The sequence below is a fragment of the Typopeltis vanoorti genome, chromosome 16 (assembly GCF_054136105.1).
Source record: "Typopeltis vanoorti isolate ZY-2024b chromosome 16, IOZ_Tvanoo_1.0, whole genome shotgun sequence".
Classification (NCBI taxonomy): Eukaryota; Metazoa; Arthropoda; class Arachnida; order Uropygi; family Thelyphonidae; genus Typopeltis; species Typopeltis vanoorti.
In genome coordinates this window covers 54,880,183-54,896,465 of record NC_143564.1, presented here as the reverse complement: position 1 = coordinate 54,896,465, position 16,283 = coordinate 54,880,183, and the positions used below count along the sequence as shown (strand labels likewise).

Below are 16,283 nucleotides of genomic sequence, written 5' to 3'. Positions count from 1 at the left end.
TTCTTTTTCCTTTTGAAAACCAGGTGACTAAATCTGCTTACTTCTACATGTCAGTGTCCTTCACATCATTCCCAGAATTCGTTATGTTATCCTCACAATTTTGGCAATGTGTCCTCTAAATTTTAGATCCTTAACCACCATCATCCTAAGATCTCTTATTTCCTTCCCTTCCAACAATATATCTCCACCAATTGTAAATTCTGCATCCCATCTTTGTTTCCCAAATGTTTTAAAATTTAGGTATTATTTCTGATGGTATGATATATGCTGGGAAAATTCCCATGTTACTCCTCTTAAAAAACTATTATTTATATGGCTATTTTAGCCTGTTTCCATTTAGGAGTGTCCCTTATTTTAAATACATTGGCTTTTTACTCAAGAATTTTTTAGAGCATAAGTGTATTTTAGAGATAAATATATGCATGCTAAGCATGACCTAATTTTTATTAGGTCATGACTCCGAAATTTTGTGGAGCTTCCAACACTCGGAAATTAGGTAGAGTCAGTGGATGTTGATTGAGTTTTCGTCACATTTTATGGTGTTGGTTCGTAACTTTTTTCAATTACGTTTTATCTTCTTCTTATTATTTCTTGTTATAAATTCAATTAGTTGGAGGCTGATATATCATCCGAACATGAAGAAAATTTATATTATACTCACCACTCCATGTTCTGAATTGCATGAGCAACTTTGATAAATCAACCATCAATTGTACTAGGTTATTGTAAAGCTGATTTTAGGCCGAGGTTCTCTTTATTGTATGGAGTTCCCACTAAGATTCGAGTTATTTTAATGAGCGCTGCAATGAAACAATTAGGCAAATACAAGATTCAATTCAAACAAAATTATTTAATGCAGTGACACATAAATTACATCATAACACAATATTCTAACAGGGACATTATGATTGAACGATATAAAGTTCTCATTAAGTCACTAGTATACTACTTAGCTGAGCTTAAACTTTATGATTGAAGATTATATTATACAGATCTTATCCTTCTTATTACAAAGAGCTTATATCACAACTCTACTCTGATTAAGGTTACAATTTCAGAACAATTTTAAATATCAAATCAGTTCAAGATATTCAGAAGAATACAACTCATGAACATTCAGACTCAGACATTCAATTTGTAATTCTCTAGGCTCAGTTAATCAATTTTAGTTCATGTAAGTTTGAGATTCCTAAATCACAATGAATAGGCTTCACAGTATTCTCATTCAGTTAATGAACACTTAATTCAATAACATAGCATTTATCATTTGAAGAGGGAAAAGTCTTAGCACATCACATATTAAATCTTGACTTGCTGAATACTGCAACTAGGAACGATTTACTTTCGGAAGAGTTAATTTTCGTTACATCTCGCTAAGTATAGTAAAGGTAATCTTACCAGGATATAGCTTCAACACATCATAAGTAGATCAAACAACAAATTTTAAGTCCTTACTGACTTTTACTATGTAGTAGCACAAACTTAAAAGAATCTTCCATTTCCGTGACTGATTTATAGACTCGGGAGAATATAACCTTTATGCACTTGGTTTAAATTATCTACCTATTTCTTCTTTTTCATATACATATTATCCTATTTCCTGCACTATTCTACTGTTAGGCGTTAGGAAGTGTTGACATAAATCCAACTCAGAAAAAAGATAAGTTAAATACCAAGCGATTCCCCGTCCTTTAATTTAATGGCACATCAAAATTCCCTTCCAGTCTCCAGCTACCGTTCTCTATACTTCCCTACTCGATTCTCTTTTTACTTATGTTTTCATATCTACTCCTTCCTTTTTCCTACCAAAAACTGGTTATTATTATTATTATTATTATTATTAAACAAGACCTCATGGAGTCAAAGACTCATCTAGGAGGTCCTTTTATCTCACACACATCTCATCATACCGGGTCTTAAACACATTCAAACTCCTTGCAGACACCACACTCTCAGGCAAGGCATTCCAATCATTCACAACTCTGCACGAAAAAAACCTGCCTCTCACTCCCCTACTCACACCCTCTTTATACAGTTTCCAGGGATGACCTCTGGTTCTCCCCTGATCTCCCACTATTCTCTGTAGAACTTCTCCACCATTGATCCTATAACAACCCCTTACCAACTTGTAGGTCTCTATCATATCTCCCCTCTTCCTTCTCTCCACTAGACTCTGCAAATTACATCTTTTCAATCTTTCCTCATACTCGACATTCCAGAGGTCAGAAACTACCTTAGTCAGTCGCCTTTGGACCCTTTCCAACATCTCTTCATCCTTCTGAAAACCAGGTGACCAAATCTGGGCACAATAGTCCATGTGTGGCCTAATCAAAGCTTTATACAATGGAACAAGAATCTCCCTACTTCTACACGTCAGTGTCCTCCTCATCATTCCCAGAAGTCTTTGTGTTGTCTTCACAATTTTGGCAATGTGTCCCCTAAATTTTAGATCCTTATCCACTATCACTCCCAGATCTCTTATTTCCTCTACTTCCAACAATATATTCTCACCAAGCATAAATTCTGCATCCCATCTTTGTTTTCCAAATTTTAAAACCTTACATTTTGCAACATTGAACTCACATCCCCATTTGCTTGCCCAATCACTCAATTTATTCAAGTCTTCTTGCAAGGCCACAACATCTTCACTACTCTTTATGGTTCGTCCCAACTTTGCATCATCTGCAAACAACTGAATATGAGGGTTTAGCTCACATCAACTTCGCCTTGTGCATAGTATAGAGTAAACACACACTAACTAAAAATAACATAATTTCTCATAGCAACCAATCAAGTGATACCACAAAGAATCTTCTGGATATATCAAAATTACATATATTACAGTTTCTAACATTATATTAAAGGAATTAAATTCACAAAATTAATGATATTTTAATACATAGCTTTTCATAACTGTAATTTATCCCAAACATATATAATTAAATAAATATCGATTAATATAATTTGAAGAAATTACATAAATAGCAAATTATGAGCATGAGACTATTAGTTTAAAAAAAAAAAAAAAATGTTGCTCAGGGAATGGTAGATTATGTTGGACTCTGAATGATATATTAACAATTTCCATTTCTCTTCATTCAGAATCCAACAAAGGCTTACTCTTCCTCTGAAAAATTTTTTCTTAAGAAAAACTTTTTCACACAGGTCACTCCTGCAGAGGATTCAGACCTTCTACTTCTTTCTTGAGGTTTCAAATAGTGCCTAGTCTGAAAAAAATTAAATTTCTCATTACAGTCTATGTATTTATTTCTCTCCACTTCTCCACTTGAGTTATTGTTGTTTTTATCATAGGGAGAATTTTGATTGCTACACTTATAGTGTGATAATGTCCTTCAGGGCAGAAGTTCTGTTCTCTGTCACTAGAATTAAGTTTTCGTTGTCTCATGACTGGGTGATTTGTTCTATTAGTAATCCCTTTGTGATCATGCATTCCTTTGTAATTCCTTCCTCTTCTCATATTTTTAGCTCTGATATATAAAGCAGTTACTTTAGAAAAATTAATTTCAACTGACAGTTTATTTCCAATACCAATTTCTTGTTCAGGATTAGACACTTGAAGTTTTGGTGTCAAGTCAGTGTTAAGTTGTGTTACAGGCTGATCAAGTACAATAGAGTTTATTATTATTATTATTATTATTATTATTTTGACACCTCCAGGGAGTCCAAAGACTCATCGAGGGAGAGTGTGGCGACAGCATCGAACGATTGTCCCCTTCCAACTACTAACAGCGCTCAAACTTACTTAACCGAGCCATTAGTAGCAGAGGCTCTACCAATCGACCAACCTTCGCCGGCAATTTGTATCGCTATCTTTCACAGTTGGTTTATCTACAGATGATTGCACTCTATTAAGTGGTTCTTCTTCATTAGGTACACAAAATCTTCTTGTTAGTTGTTCTTCTTCATTAGGTATACAAAATCTTCTTGTTAGTTGCTTTCTTCCTGTGCATACAGACTTATTGTTTCTTTTAACATGTATTTTTCTATTCATTAGGGATATTTCACCTCTTGAAAAGTCACTTTGATGCTTCTCCATAAAATTTGTTCCTAATATTATGTGAGAGCCCAAGCTAGGTGTGAAAGGGACAATAAGTAAATCTTGATATACACACAGTCTAATATCTGGTGGATAAATTTTTGTGCAAACTTTCTCATATGCCGTAGAGTTTGAATCAGAGAGAGTGGTAATTCTCACAGGTCTCCTTAAATTGGTAACATTTTTCCATAATTTATCTCTTATTTTTAGGAAATATTACTTACTGATGGTTGAGGCATTACAACCTGTGTCAAACAGAATGTTACATTTATGACCTTGGACATTTCCTGTAATCCTCATCATTGATTCTCTCAATCTAGGGAAATTTCAAAACTTATTATACTCTCCATGAGGAATGTGTCCAAAACTAGAATTCCATTTGTTGTTAGAGTAATTTCTTTTATTTAAGGAGCAATTTCTAGCAATGTGTCCAACTTTATTGCAACTAAAACACTAAAACACTTAGGAGGATCTCTATAATCAGTGAGATATTCTCTCCTTGTCTGAGGTTGAAAAACAATGGACATCTGTTGTCTAAAATTTTCTAGAGCTTGCATTACCTTATCCAGATTAGCCAAAATGGGTTTATTTTATCTTTCCACTTCCAGTTTGATCATCTCGCTAATTTCATCTGCTGTGGGGTTGTAGTCTTCTTGAGATTTTTCAGTGATTGTTGCCAATTGTTTCATCACTTCATCAAACTATTCATTATTGGTTGTTGCAACTTCTCTACTTCCTGGTGAACTAAGGTTTGTACTTCTTTCATTAACTTTTTGTTGGATTGTTCATTACTCTCAGATATGCGGTTACAATTTATGGAATTCTCTTTAATAATTTTCTTCTCTACCTCTTTCTTTTTATTCTCCTTTGAGGTTTCATTTAGGCTTAGGGAACAGTCAGTCTTTTCTATGATGTTTACATGGCCTACATTGGATGGGGGACACAGGTCTCCTATTATCTGTTCTTTTTCTTTGACAGCTATAAGGCACTCCTCTAGTGTGGTGATCTTTTTATAGGCTGTTTCCCTCAGTTCTGGCTTAACACCTTGTCGAAACCTTTGATATACTGCCCAATCCAAATGAGGTTTATCTGCATTGAATACATTCAGACTGTTAGAAAGAGTTAACAAGCAATTGTATAATTCGGCAACACTCTCCTTATCCTTCTGTGTGATCCTTTGTAGTTTCCACAGATTTGGTCCAACACGTCTCAGTTTACAAAATTGAGATAATAAAGCTTCCTTAAATTTTGAGTGTTCAAATGTTTCTCTAAGTACTGGAGATGAGTATAAAAATGATTTTGCTTTACCAATTCATTTATTTCTGAGCAATATCTGTAACTGAAAGTCAGTCTAATTTGCTGTCTTTCTGAGTTTCTCAAAATAGGTAAAAAATGACAATACATCATCTGATTCCCTCCTGAAAATTGAGGAAATACCTGTTGGGAGTTCACCATTCTGAAGAATTCACTGTCTTCCATTTCTGTGCTAGATGCAAGAGCCATCATAACTGTAATTTATCCCAAACATATATAATTAAATAAATATCGATTAACATAATTTGAAGAAATTACATAAATAGCAAATTATTGAGCATGACAATACATGTTCATAATTTAAAAAAAAAAACTATTTAAAAAAAAAAAAATGTTGCTCAGGGAATGGTAGATTATGTTGGCCTCTAAATGATATATTAACAATTTCCATTTCTCTTCATTCAGAATCCAACAATGGCTATTGTTTCCGATATTCTAAGCATTGTTTCGTTGTCTTGTTTGTCTATTATTATGGCCTTGTCAATTTGTGAGGTATGTTCACAAGGGTGTGAACTGCTATTTCTGTCTTCCCTGTTTTATTTTATTTTTCTTTTTGATGTTGCGTTTTTTTTGTGTTTAAATGTTCTGGAATAGGGATGATACAGTCATGGAAGTGTTCTTGTAGTCTAGCCCATAAAGACCTGATGGTAGAACCTGTGTAGGTGATATCACAGTCTTTTTGGCAAGGAAATTTGTAGACTACATTGTGGTGGTCTAGCATTTCTTTGTATGTGAGAGATTTAGTGGGTTTTAGGAGAGTTGCTAATTTTTGGTTCATTGTGAATACTAGCTTATAGTCCGTGTGTTTGAAAATGTATTTGTAGGCTTTGTATGTGTTTTGTATGTAAGGCAGTTTGATAATCTTTCATGTTGGGAGTCTGTTTTAGTTGTACGGTTGTTTTGATGGGTTTCTGCTGTTCTGTTTGCGTAATTTATTAGTTGTGTGGGATAGTTGCGATTTTTAAAAATCTGTGTTAAATTATTTAATTCCGTGTTGAGATAATTGCAGTTAAATTCTTGAGTAAAAAGCCAATGTATTTAAAATAAGGGACACTCCTAAATGGAAACAGGCTAAAATAGCTGTATAAATAATAGTTTTAAAATTTGTTTCCTAAATTTTAAAATCTTACATTTTGCAATATTGAACTGTTATCCACACTTACATGCCCATTCACTCAGTCTATTCAGTTCTTCTTGTAAGGCCACAATATCTACTCTACTCCTCATAGTTCATCCCAACTTTGCATCATCTGCAAACAACTGAACATCCCCATTCAAATCTTCCACAATATCATTAACATATATGTTAATCAGCAATAGCCCTAAAACAAACCCCATGAGTCACATGAATAGTGACTTTCCTCTTCTGGTATATTGCTCCCCATACACAACTTGCTGATACTTATCAGATAGCCAATCTCCAATCCAGTGTACTAGTCTAATATCCATCCCCATCTGCTGTAGTTTGACTATCAACCTATGATGCGGTAATCTATAAGAAGCCTTTGCAAAGTCTAAGTGTACTACTGTGTATCCATCTCCCACATCCAATGCTCTTATCACCTTATTGTGATAAGTAAGTAGATTACTAAAACATAACCTTCCTCTAGCAAATCCATGCTGTTCATCAAATATAATACCATTGTTGTCAACCCAGTTCTGGTTCCTGGTTCTCACCAGCCTCTCCATAACTTTAACCACAACTTATGCATAGAATTGTGGTGTTCTGGATTTCTTTGTGTGAGAGAGATTTAGTGGGTTTTAGGAGAGTTGCTAATTTTTGGTTCGTGGTGAATACTAGCTCATAGTCCGTGTGTTTGAAAATTATTTGTAGCTTTGTATGTGTTTTGTATGTATGGCCGTTTGATAATCTTTCGTGTTGGGAAGTCTGTTTTCGTTGTATGGTTGTTTTAACGGGTTTTTGCTGTTCTGTTTGTATAATTTATTAGTTGTGTGGAATACTTGCGATTTTTAAAAATCTGTGTTAAATTATTAATTCCGTGTTGAGATAATTGCAGTTAAACTCTTGAGTAAAAAGCCAATGTGTTTAAAATAAGGGACACTCCTAAATGGAAACAGACTAAAAAATAATAATGTAAAGGACTATTAATTTAAGGGACACTTATGTAAAGGACTATTAAAATAAGGGAAACAGGCTAAAAAATAATAATGTAAAGGACTATTATTTGATGCTTGAGTTCTGTCACCTTCCTTATGAAGTGGCACAATCTTGCCTTCCTTCCACTCTTTTGGAACTCGACCCATTGCCCATTGCAAGACTCATATTAAAGAAATATATGTCAAGGTAGATGCCAGCTCTCTGGCACATTACTTCAAAACACGTGTTGATATATTATCAAGTCCCGCAGCTTTATTAACATCAAGTTTGCTCAATTCCACATATACTAGATTGCACGATAGCAGAATTTTTTTATTAAGAAGGGATACATGTGGAAATACAAAACAGGTAATTATGACAAGCCGAGGAGCAGCCTTCTGCAGTGGCATGGTATAAGAAATTGGAGGGGAGAGGTGCTGGTAGTTCATGGGAGGCAGTCAAGGGATGTTTGAAGAAAGCAGTGTCAGATTGTATACCCAGAGTCAGAAGATGGTAGGGAAGTGAATGACACCTCTCTACCATCTGATGAATGACAGATCCCATACTGTCTTTCAGCAAGATGGAGCACCACTGCACATCTGTGGTGCACAGTGGTGCTCCATCTTGCTGATCTTGGTGCTCCGTCTTTTGAACAAATCAACTTCCTGGCAAAGGATAGGCCAAATGGGTCCTGCAGCGTGGTCTGCATGGTCATGGGACCTTACACCCCCTAGATTTCTTCCTCTGGGTGTATGTAAAGGACATAGTTTATGTGTTGCCTTTGCCATAAAAGTTGGGTTGATCTGAAGGATCGCTTATACAAAGATTTAGAAATGATTGTTCGCCAGATGTTGGTTTCTGTGTGGCAAGAAGTCACGTATTATTTTGATGTGTACTGTGCAACATGTGATGCACACATTCAACTTTTATAAATCAGGTATACAAACTCTGTTTCAGTTATTATTTCAACTAATGCAAGTTTTGTATTGTTGTGTTCAGTAAATGTTTCAAATTGCTCATGTCATTTTGACTCACCCTATATATATATATATATATATATAGTGTTATTTATATAGTTACATATCTAGTTTATATGCATATCTGCCATGCAATATGTTTATCAGAATAACTAGGTCCAAATTAGCTTCAAACAATAGCAGTTTATTTTTAATGTAATGCCAGTTACCATATTTTTAACATTTATTTTGTGTAACTGAATCTTTTCTTCTGGTTTTTATGCATCTGATCACTTAATGAAATCCTTGAGAATAGTGTGAAACTAGTTGTGCTTTTTTCACACCTATGTGTGTATATATATATATATATATATATATTCTCTCTCTCTCTCTTTCTCTCATCTCATGTCTAAGGACTCGTGAACCTTTCTGATGATGCTTCACCATTTCTTTCTCCCCCTGTGCTTCTCTTATTGCCTGTTCTAGTTTAAGTCCAGCGATTCTTGATATTTGGTCAATCCACCTGTTGGGGGGGGTGTTCCTCTTTTTCTTTTCCCACATGGTTTACCCTGGATGATTATTTTTTTCCAGGCCTTCCCTTCTACATATGTGTCCAAAATATTGCACTGTTCTCTTGTCAGTTATGTTTATCAGTCTTGTGTGGATATTCATTTCTTCTAGGATACTTTTCTTTGTTCGTTTTTCTGTTCAAGACACTCTTAACAATCTTCTCCAACACCAGAGCTCAAATGCCTTAATTCTTCTTCTGTCATCTTTTGTCATTGTCCAAAACTCAGAATCACAGAGAAAGATCGAAAATTAAGGTTTCTACAAGCTTAATTTTGGCCTTTTTGGATATATATATACACCCGAACCTCTTTTCGTGTGAATTTTTTTTACGCTAATTGAGATATCAAAAAAAACATTTTTTTTAAAGCGATTTTTATTCACTTTTACACAACCAACCTAAAGTCTAAGTTAGGAAAAAATCTGTAATTCAAGAAAATTCTGAGAATTTTGTAGAATTGCATTCTCGCTTCAATTAAGAAAATTCTAAATTCTTACGAATTTCATTTATTGGAAATTCCCCGAATTACATAACTGACTGTGTATAAAAAAGCAGTTCTTTGCAGTTTGAATTTGGGGTTTGAGTTGACAACACAGTTACCGCATTTTTTGCATTTTTTGAGTGAAATAAAAATAAAAATCGCATTATAAAATTAATAATTTTGCCAAGAAATAATAAATGGTAAGCTATATGTAATTTTCAAACTTTTATTTCATTAACCGAAGATTTTAATACAGCCCTCACATAATGTTGCCGATAACCAAAAAAAAAAAAAATGAAAGCCGTTTCCTTGGATATAAAAATTCAAATTTTAGATTGTCTTCAAACTGAGGAAGGTGCAATGGCTGTGGGTAAGCATTTTGAAGTCTGTGAATCAACTGTCAGATCTATAAATGAAGAGGCTATTAGAAAAGCGGTATGTTCTGGTACAAAATTGAGTGCGAAATTATCATCATACACAAGAGATGTTGTTCTAGAAAAGGCTGAATAAGCTTTAATGATGTGAATAGAAGATAATGTACAAAAAAAGAATGCCAGTTGACGGAAATTCCATCAAGCAATCAGCATTGAGATTTTATGAACAGATTAAAAAACTGTAGCCAGATACTTCATCCCAAGCGAGGAAAAAAAATATGAATTTCATGCAAGCAATGGTTGGCTGGCCAAGTTTATTAAAAGACATGCTCTTCATAATATAAAAATTAAAGGTGAAACAGCTGCTAAAACATTTCCACAAAAACTTGCTAAAATAATTGAAGATGGAGATTACACTCGTGAACAACTTCTATCAATCATCAACCCCAGATCTCTTGTCTCCCCTACTTCCTCCAGTATAACTCCTCCCATAGAGTATGCAGCATCCCATCGATGTTTACCAAACGTGAGCAAGAGGGTAAGGAGTGGTTTCTTTGTGTGGAGGGTGGTTGAGCCGTGGAATGCATTGCCTGATGGAGTGGTGGGAGCGAGAACGGTCAGTGAGTTTAAAGAGTGGTATGATAGACTTTGTGTTTCTCAGGGGGGGACCTCCCCTCGATGAGTCTTGACAGACTTTATGTCTTAGGAAGGACCTCCCTCGATGAGTCTTTTGACTCCATGGAGGCCTGAATAATAATAATAATAATAATAACAAGTTTGGAATATGGATGAAACCAGCCTTTTCTGGAAAAAAATGCCAAACAGAACTTACGTAGCAAAAATGCAAAAAACTGCTGGTGGGTTCATAGCAGCAAAGTATCGCATAACACTCCTATTTTGTTCAAATGCTTTAGGAGATCGGATGTTAAATCCACTGCTCATAAATTGATCATTAAGACCACAGCCAATGAAAAGTGTAGATTTTTAAAATTTGCCAGTTCATTGGATGGCTAACAAAAAAGCTTGGGTGACCATTGATATTTTCACTGAGTGGTTCCACAAACATTTTGTGCCAGAAGTTAGATGTTATTTGAATGACAAGGGTCTCAAATTTAAAGTGCTTTTGATTCTTGATAATGCACCCGGTCATCCTGCCATAGAACACCCAAATGTGCAATTTTTTTTTTCTGCCACCCAATACCACATCATTGCTACATCCTCTGGATCAGGGTATAATTGCGACTTTTAAAACATATTATGTCAAATAAACATTTCAGTACGTTCTGAACAAGCTAAATGATGATGAAACATCATTTAGCTTGTTCATCATTTAGTTGGTTTGAGAGTGGCTGTATTGATTGCTTGTTTTTCCAGGTGTTCTATGTAAAAGTTGGCTAGGGGGGAGAAAGGGGGGAGCCCATGGCTGTCCCATTAGAGAACATCACCGACGCAACGGCAAAAAAAGAATTCGACAGAGTCAAAAACCGGCACCAAAAGAAGTTCGAAAATCTACAACAACGGAACACCATACAACGACCGCAATTACAACAAGACCTCGTCGTCGTGAATCTATCGTCACTCACCTTAAGCAAAGAAGCCACGACTGCTTTAAGTCGAGGGCACAACTTTGCCTTAACTCCCAAGCAAGTTCCAAAAGCCGAAATAATGGCGTCCATCGAACGAGGAATTTACGACCTGCCTCCAACAATAGCTAACAACATACGTTTAGATGTGGCCAACATCCTAATCAAGTCCAAGCCTCCAAAAAATAATATCCCACATAAGGAATTCATTGCTATAAAAGAGCTACACAACAACAGCCAGATTACCATAACAAAAGCAGACAAAGGAAATGCAACCGTGGTGATGGACACAACTGAATATGAAAACAAAATGCACACACTATTACAAGATCAGTCAACATACAAAATTATAGATCGCAATCCCACCAACACACAAAAGAATAAGGCACGAAAATTATTAAAAAAAGTCACTTCCTGGCCCAAAGACACAGTTAACAAACTCAAACCCTTCCATGTTAAAACACCGAGGATCTATGGATCACCAAAAATTCACAAACCAGGCACACCCCTACGCCCAATTGTGGACAGTATAAATAGTCCCACATACAAACTGGCTAGACATTTAGCGAAGCTACTAGTCACTCTCACTAACAATTCTCCCTCCTTTATCAAAAATTCAGCACACCTAAAAAGCATCTTACAACACCTCACCCTAAAAAGCTCAGACTTAATAGTAAGCTTTGACATCACTTCACTATTCACAAATGTACCACTAATAGAAACCCTCAATCTACTGAAGTCACACTACCCCCCTGATATATTTGAACTATTCAAATTCACAATACATGCAGGATATTTCACATGGAAAGGGAAAATATACAAACAAATTGATGGGACAGCCATGGGCTCCCCCTTTCTCCCCCCCTGGCCAACTTTTACATAGAACACCTGGAAAAAACAAACAATCAATACAGCCACTCTCAAACCAACACTTTGGCTACGCTATGTTGATGATGTGCTTGCTATTTGGCCACATTGCCCTGAGACATTGAAAACATTCTTAGCACATTTAAATAGCCAACATCCAAAAATCCACTTTACTATGGAACTGGAAGCCAACAACTGTCTGCCCTTCCTGGATACACTCATCACACGTCTCCCAGATGGTTCCTTATCATTTTCAGTTTTCAGAAAACCCACACATACAGGCAGATACTTACACAAACAATCACACCATCATCCTTCTCAACAATATGGCATATTAAAAACGCTAACCCATAGAGCGAGAGCAATCTGTTCAAATGACAAGGCTCTCACTGCTGAACTGACTCACTTACACCACACCTTCTTGGCCAACGGCTACAATCCACAAAAAATAAACAAAATACTAAACACTCCTAAGAAACCCCTCCCACCATCCACCACAGAGAACTACAACAAAACAGTCACCATCCCTTACATTAAAGGTACATCCGAAAAGATCTCAAGAATTCACAATAAACATAAACTACGCACTACATTCAGACCATGTAGCAAATTAGCCACCCTCATCCGCTCACCCAAGGACAGCATTCCTCCTTTATCACATCCAGGGATCTACCAAGTACCCTGCTCATGCAATCAAGCCTACTACGGTCAAACAGGAAGAACTGTGAATATCCGCATCAGCGAACATAAACGATACGTCCGGAAATATCATTATGGGAAGTCGGGCCTAGCAGACCATGCTCTGGATACCCCTGCACACAGGATCAACTGGAAAAACACAAAAGTACTACACAGAAACCCATATAAATCAGAGAGATTGTTCTTAGAGGCGACAGAAGCCCTAAAACACACTCCAAATCTCAACAAATATGGCTGTATTAACTTGCCGAAGATCTGGGAGACAGTCATATTAAGAAAAAACTAGCACTTTTCTAGGACTCTAGTAATATATGATAGCGTTTTTTTTTTTTTTTTTTTTTTTCAGATAGAGGGCGCCAAAATCAGGACTCTAGTCTTTGTGTTGCTGCTATAATTTTGTTTAAGTACACCATGTTGTTTTAGTCTCGCGTATTGTGACAAACAGTGTTTTTGTGCTCTGAAGATGCTGGTTATAATACCAGCGAAATATCAGCATCAAGTTAATAAATTAATTATTTACTTAGTTTCTGTGTTCTGTTATACCGTTAAAATAATAAACAACAATTATGGATTGTATTGATCAGGTTCGATTATCGTTATCTGAATTGAGACCAGCAACTATGAATGCATGCTGGAAAGCTATTTGGCCCGCATGTGTTAAAGAGAATGCTCCTGTTCCCTTCAATCATACTGCAGAATTCCCTAATATAATAAGTTTGGCATGTGAAATTGGCGGAGAAGGATTCGATGATCTTACGTCGGCAGATATCGAAGAATTGTTAATTGATAAACCTTGATGAAATAGTGGAGATTGTTTCTGAGACTCCTGAAAGCGAAGAAGTTAATGATAATGATCAAGATAATCCAACTTTTACTGCTGATATTATTAAAGAAGGTCTTAAACTGGCCAGTAATTTAGGCAATTATTTTGCCCAATATGATCCAAATGAAGAACATGCTGGGAAGTTTTCACGTGAGCTTAAGTTGTTAATGTCTTCATACAGAGAATTATATCGTGACATCTAAAGCATCAACACAGTGATTAATAACTGAGTTCATGCAAAAAACTACTGAAACAACCAGTGGTACTTTTGTTCAAGACATGACAAGAAGAATTCCACAAGTTGAGGTGGAAGTCGATGACGATAATACCATATCTAATAGTTCTAGTGATATTACAGTCTCATGAAAACAAAAGCTTTCGCGTTTATTGTCAGAAACTGATAGCGAATAACATAATTTTTTTATAGAATCCTTAGCAAACAACTGAAATGAATATGTTTTTTTAAAGTTATTAAAATTCATTATATGTATGTGTGTTCTTCATGAAATGTAAATAAAAATCTTATGATCCTAACGAATTTAATGTTTGTTTTTTTTCATTGTTTTGCTTATATTTCATCTTTGGAACCAATCTTCACTTTTTCTATGGATTCAGTAGTAGTTCTTTTTACGTGAATTCTATTTGCACGTAATTTTAGGAATGTATTTATCGCGTAAAAAGAGGTTTAGGTGTGTGTGTTATATATATATATATATACATATGAAAGTAGTTGCATTATTCTTGAATAAATTTATAACAGTAATATAATTTTTTCTTTTAAAAAATTGCTTCTTTACAATTTTTCTTCTTTTTTTTTTACAAACAGAATCCTATGTTTAATCAATGAGTTCAAAATCTAGAAAGCACAAAAGTGAGGACAAATAACGAAAGATGGACATGCAACTATTTTTTTACTTGCATAAAAGACAATGTTGTTTTGCTTGATGTGTTGTGAAAAGTTATCTGTTTTCATGGAATATAACATCAAGAGGTATTATAAAACTAAACATTCTTCAAAATTTGACAGTTTGCAAGGACAGTTGCACAAAGGTAAAGTGAATCATCTGCAAAAAAAATCTTAAACAATGGCAAAATATCTTTATTGCTTGCTTCATTAACCACTGATACTGCAGTTCGTGCAAGCTACATTGAGAGTCAAATTTTGGCAAATCTGATCTGATTTTCCCTTTCAGTCATTTCTGACCATAGCTGACTTTGTAGGCATTGCCCACAAAGTATTACTGGTGAGATTTTTACCAGGGTAGTTCACCATTGCTTTCCCCAACTCCCCAATTTTATCCGGGCTCGGGACATATTCATGACTGTAATCTATGTGTGTTCACGGGGCCGGTTTGCCTGTTCTGGGGGACGAAAATCCTCCTACCCCCGTATGGGACCGGCTAACTCATCTTTAGTCAAAAGAGACTAGATAACAGTTCCTGACGTCACTGATGAGAATCGAACCAGGTTTTTCCGACCAGAGGGCTTCGTCTATACTGACTGAGCTACGGAGGCTCAATTTTGGCAAAAAAGTAATGAAATCATTCTCTGATGGAGAAATGGTAAAAGAATGCTTACTAGCAGTGGCAGATGTCACTTTCCCTCATAAAAAAGTTATAATTTCGAAAATCAGCTTGTCGCGATTTACAATCGCAAGAAGGATTGACGATCTTTTGCAACATCAACGATGAATTTGCATCTTTAGTTCCATTGAAAGGAACTACTACTACCGGAAAAGATATATATACAGGGAACTGAAAACTTCTTAATCAGTTAAATATCCCAGTAGAAAAGATCGTCGGTATAACAACAAATGGAGCTCAGCGATGTCTAGTATGATTATTGTTCTGTCAGGATTATTATCATCAGACATAAAAAATTAACAGGACACAAAATAATCATTTTTCACTGAATTTTGCACCAAGAAAATTTGAGTGCAAAAGTTTTGAAAATATCCAGTGTTGTTCCATCGATCATTAAATTTGTAAATTTTTATTATATCTCAAGGACTGAATCATCACGAATTTAAGGAATTTTTGAGAGATACAGAAAGTGAATATGGCGATATCCTTTTTAACACCGAGGTTCGATGGTTAAGTCGCGGCACAATGCTTAAGCATGTGTATGATTTGAAGAGTGAAATTCAGTTATTCTTGGTAACTTTCTGATAAATTTCCATTACTGGCTACCCATTCCAGGCAAATAATGAGTTTATTTGGTAGTACTTCTCTGTGAACAACTCTTTCCGAAAATGAAAATTGTAAAACATTCTTATCTAAATTGCTTGATGATGAACTACTAAAAAATTGCATTAGAGTCGCAATTTCAAATATACCTCCCAATATTGAAAAGCTTGTTGATGAGAAACAGAGCCAAATATCTCATTGATTAAATTTCAGCAGCTGTTTAATTTCTTTTGATTAAAAATATTATGTACGTATACCTGTGTATATATATTGAAAG

At 35.4% G+C, this 16,283-nt stretch overlaps 1 protein-coding gene across 1 annotated transcript in view; it reads left to right on the top strand.

The window, feature by feature from the left end:
- Positions 1–16,283, top strand: part of LOC150098029 (uncharacterized) — a 995,665-nt gene that overhangs the window by 717,272 nt on the left and 262,110 nt on the right. The gene's annotated exons all lie outside the window — the stretch shown is intronic.